The sequence below is a fragment of the Aegilops tauschii genome, chromosome 2 (assembly GCF_002575655.3).
Source record: "Aegilops tauschii subsp. strangulata cultivar AL8/78 chromosome 2, Aet v6.0, whole genome shotgun sequence".
Classification (NCBI taxonomy): domain Eukaryota; kingdom Viridiplantae; phylum Streptophyta; class Magnoliopsida; order Poales; family Poaceae; genus Aegilops; species Aegilops tauschii.
The window spans coordinates 628,795,904-628,801,436 of record NC_053036.3 but is presented as its reverse complement, the minus strand read 5'-3'; the positions used below and the strand labels follow the sequence as shown (position 1 = coordinate 628,801,436).

Genomic DNA, 5,533 nt, shown 5'->3' with positions numbered 1-5,533 from the left:
ATGGTCGAAATTAGCATCCTGAATATTTTACAAGGTCAAAACGTCAAGTAAGATAGAACAGAGGTAGTGTAATGTTATTTAATTTGGACTGTGGTATAGCATAACTAGATTAATTGTGCATATTTTTTTGTCTTACAATACTTTGAGTAAATGACAATTTTTACCACTTAAAATACATGTTGTGGCACTAGTTATTCCATTTTTTTAACACGGTACAAACGCAGGCGCTCATAAATACGCGTATACACTCACCCCTATGAACACACGCAGATTCATGACAAACGTCGGCTGGGGAGTTCCTCCTGAGCGAATGATTCGTTCGCTACGGGATGCAGGATGAGGGAACCCTCCTTGTTTCCCATTCCGCGTTCATTGTAGCTGCGTTTTCAAGCTAACACAATCCGGCCCAAATGGCCCAGAAAATATTAGGGAGGCGGGCAGAAAAAAGGTTAGGCCTAGTTAACTTATTTTTTTGCATAAAAATTGTGAAATAAAACATTTTCTAATACAGAAAAGGCATAGAAACATAAATTTATAATTTCCATGATAAAAAAATGCACGCCATTAATAATAAAATTTCCATGAAATAATTGATAAAAAAATCCCAAAGCTTGCCATGTTTGGAAGACAAAAATGTTATGAATTTGTCATGGGATCACGAGAAAAATTACAAAAATTTGTCATGTGTACAAAACAAACTTGACATGTGATATTTTTTTACAGAAAATTGTTTAAAAATTGCCATGTGACAAGTTCAAAAAATTATAAGTATGCCATGTACATTTTTTTAAAATTTCCACTTACCTATAACAAAAAATTGCATATTTGTGCCACCAAGTAGAAAAAAAAGAGGAACTGGGATTCGATCCCAGGTTGGTTAGGAGAGCGTTTGCGCCGCTTTTGTATCTAGCGAACGAGTTTCGGTTCTGACGTGGCAAGACACTTTGCGCCAAGATATGTGCATGTGATCCGACGGCAGGCAGAGCATTCGCTGGAACATGCTAGAAATCTGACATTCGGCCAATATCAATTCCATAAAAAAATTGTCATATTTTACCCTTAACTTCATATTAGTGACACAGCTTACCATTTTGACACAACATGATCCATTTATTTTTTTAGGTGTGTGAGTCATATTTAACCCCAAATAACACTGGTGACCATATTTGTTACATGGTTCTTTTAGGGCTTTATTCAAATCTGCAGTATTTAAATATGCTTATCAATAGTAATATTATATATACTGTGACGTAACGATTTTCAGGTTGGTCTTACGAGAATGGAGAGCTGCTGCTGATATACGAGTACATGCCCAATGGCAGCGCAGACAAGCACCTGTTCCACGAAAAGCAGCAGCACCGTGGCCACCAACAGCCAGTTCTGCCCTGGGAGAGACGCTATGACATTGTGAAGGACGTGGCCGCCGGTTTGCACTACGTCCACCACGAGTACGAGCGCACGGTGCTCCACCGCGACATCAAGGCCAGCAACATCATGCTGGACTCGGCATTCCGCGGCCGCCTCGGCGACTTCGGCCTCGCGCGAGTCGTCGCCTTCGACAAGGACTCCTTCACCGACGTCGGCGTCGCGGGCACCTGGGGCTTCATCGCGCCGGAGTACCCCGTGAGCCACAAGGCCACCCGGCAGACCGACGTCTATGCGTTCGGGCAGGGCCGTCTCCAGAAATTTGGGGGCCCGGGACGAAAATCAAAATAGGGCCCTATTTTTTTAAACCATATATAACTGAAGAACTAATGCAAGTAAAGCATACTCCCACTTAATTATTTAACTTCAAATATATCTTATTGTTGCAATATTTAGGAAATATATCAAATACTAACGGTAAAATAGTAAATATGGTACTGAAGGAATACACTTATAAACTGACCTCATTTTCTACCAAAAAGCAGCATTCTTCTAGTATTTCTTGATATGAAATCTTCGATCAAATCTTCATAATTAATCTTCTCCAAGACATCATTTTCAAGTGCTATTGTTGCCAATCCATTCAGTCTTTCTTGTGTCATTGTAGAACGCAAGTAGGATTTCAACAACTTGAGTTTAGAAAAGCTCCTTTCCGCAGATGCAACTGTCACAGGAATGGTTAACAAAATTCTGTATGCGATAACAGCATTAGGATAGATTAAGGAACGCTTCTTCAAAAAGTTCAAAATATCAAGTGGGCCCATAGATTTCTGAAGTGAGCCCTGCAGAAAAAGTAGCTCGGAACACAATTCAAGTCTGTCAATATCTTTATGTTCTCCACTCTTAAGTGCATCTTCAAGATTAACACACGCAGCCAATAAACTCTTGCCATCCAAGGATCGCAGTCTATCTGAAGTAAACAAGAAACCAAATATTTTTTCATACCCCTCGTACTGTTCAAATCTCGTGTTAAGTGAAACTATAGCTTGATCAACAATATGCAGAAAATAATTGACCCTAAATGACTCCTCTGCTGATTGTGAAACAATAGATGAATCATCTGCACCCTCACCAATTTGCCTTTTTCTCTTGATTTTACGCTTGGTGCGGAACTCTGGATTAATATCCATCTCCTTTGCAATTTCTTTTGCAGCTTCCAATGCTTTTGGAAAGCCAGATTCTCTATACTTAGTGAAGAAAGAAATCAAGCCCTTTACAGACTCAATAGCAATATCAATAAGCATATCCTTTGACTGCAACTCTTTGCTGATCAAATTAACAGCTGATAATATTTCATACCATATGATTATTGACACTAAGAATTCAAAGTCACAAAGATTATTTTCTGCCAATGATTGAGCTTCACTACTTGTCGATGGATCTTTATCAATTTCAGCCACTTGTAGTAGAGCCTCCCTTATTTCTGGTAGTTGAATCCTTATAGCCTTAACACTATCAACACGACTCTCCCACCTAGTAGATGACAATGACTTGAGAGTCACTCCTGATATGTTATTTTTGAGAATTTGCCATCTTTTAGTAGAGTTAGCAAATGTTGTGTAGATGCGTTGGATAACTCCAAAAAAAATCAGATGCTTTACGACAAGACTTTGCCATATCACATATTGTCAAATTCAGACTATGACAACCACAAGCTGAATAAAAAGCTCTCCGATTTATTTTCAAGACTTTACTTTGTACCCCTTTATGTATTCCCTTCATATTTGACCCATTATCATATCCTTGCCCTCTCAGATTGTCAATATCAAGGTCAAGAGTTTTCAATTTATTTTTTAGAGCATCAAACAATCCTTGCCCAGTGGTATCATTCACATCCAAAAAACCTAAGAATGATTCTTCAATGCAAAAAGAACCTGAAGATGCATCAACATACCTAATTATCAAAGACATCTGCTCTTGGTGGCTTGCATCGGGAGTACAGTCAAGTAAAACGGAGAAATACTTTGCTTCTTTTACCTTCTTAACGATTTCAGACCTGATTGCAGCAGCGAGCAAATTTATTAGTTCATTCTGGATGGAAGGACCAAGATAATGATCACGGATTTTATCACTTGTGATGCGGTCGACATGTTCTTTTATAACTGGGTCAAATTCTGCCAACATTTGAACCAATCCTAAGAAATTTCCATTACTATCTTGGTACACCTTGCTATTACTGCCACGAAATGCTATATTATGTTCCGCAAGAAATTTCACAATCAAAAGAATCCTGAGCAAAACTTTTCTCCAATGCTCCCTTTCCTTTTCAAGTTCTTGCTGAGCAACTTTATCAATTGTTTGATTCTTCTCCAACCTGAGGCGCAAATCATACCAACTACTCATATTTGTGACATGTTCTCTACCATTTTCATGCTCTTTGAGTCTACTGATAAGATGATGCCAGTCACTGAAGCCATCATTTGCTAACTGACCTCTCACATGTCCCTTCCTTAATAATTTGCAGCAAAAACAAAATACTTTGTCAAGCTCTTTGCTGTACACAAGCCACTCTCTATCACACTTTTCTCCATTCGAGAGAACTCTAGTGTACGCTAGTGCAGAAAACCTTCTACCAAATTTGTCTGTAGGACCATGCTCAATAGACAAGTCTCTTTTAGGACCTTTTTGCACCAAAATATCAATCATTGTAGGATCAAGTGCATCCCATGTTCTTGGATCAAATATATCAGGTTGAACAGAATTATTTGTGTTATCAGCAACATTAGCATCATCACCTTCAGCAGCAATATTAGCACCTTCATCGACATGATTAGAATCATCACCTTCAGCAGCAATATTAGCACCTTCATCAACATGATTAGAATCATCACCTTCGTCAACATTGTTAATATCATCACCTTCATCAGTTTCACCAATGTGAGCCTCAGCCTCTTCTGGATCACCACTAGGTGCATCATCAATATTAGCATCTACAGTTTGGTTTTCAGAATTGGGTTGAGGTTCTTTCACAACAAATTTATCGAGAGCGCCCTTTTGTTTTCGAGTATCTTCTTTTACTTTTTGTTTCTTCCTTCGCTTTGAAGCACCAGAATCATACCTCCTTCCTGGATGCATGATTCTTTCTGTTTAATAAGACAAACATATCTGAATCAATTCAAACTCTGAGAATTATAGCTATAAGAAAATACAAAAGGACTTCACCCAGATGTAAGATTTTGAATTTTTCCTTTAACAAAAAAGTAGCCTACAACCTACTGTCTACACTGACAAAATAAATTAGGGCTTGGACGCTTTGTCTACAACTACAAGAACCAGTGCGTGACAAGAATCAAGATTCAAGAACTTACCCTGGCAAGGGAAGGGATCAAGGGATTATGTGCGCTGGGGCGTGGCCGGTCGGCGGCCGCGTATCGCGTACAGGGCGTCGCCCCCTGCCTGCTCGATGCGTCTGTGGCTCAGCCGCCGTCGACCAGGCACTCAGCCGCCGTCTATCCCTGCTGCCCTTTCGACTGCGTGCGATGGAATCGGGACAGGAGTTACGGAAGGAAAACGGGCTGCAGAAGCTAGGTGCGTTCGTGCCTGGGATCGCTAGAATGGGCTGCCTGAGATTGCGTTTTTGGCTGGGCCTTATACATATTACTTGCTGGACTGGGGCCCCCAAAATTTTGGGGCCCTGTGCGGTCGGCCAATTTGGCCTTCCTCATCAACGGGGCTGCGTTCGGGGTGCTGGTCCTCGAGGTCGTCACCGGCAGGAGGTCGCTCGGCAAAGCAGACGCCGAGTTCCCGCTGCTCGTCGACTGGGTCTGGTGGCTCCATCAAGAGGGGAGGCTGCTCGAAGCGGTGGACGCCGAGCTCCGCTCGTCGGAGGCGGAGTTCGACGCCGGCGATGCCGCCCGGGCTGCAGGTTGTCACGAAGACGGCACCGCTGCCGGACGTGCCGCTGGTGAAGCCCGCGTTTGTGTGGCCGCCGGAGGGGGCGTTACTGGACGACGACGTGGATGATGGTTTTGCGGGGACGAGCCGTGATGATTCTCGTTACTGGGAGGAGGAGACCATGCCGAGCTTCATGTCATCGGAGATCACCAAGCGCAGGGCTCGGAATGTTGATCAGCACAAAGACGCGGGGGAGATAGAGAGTTATGTGTAA

The 5,533-nt window shown here is 42.1% G+C and overlaps 1 pseudogene; it reads left to right on the top strand.

The window, feature by feature from the left end:
• Window positions 1-5,533, top strand: LOC109746562 (probable L-type lectin-domain containing receptor kinase S.7; annotated as a pseudogene).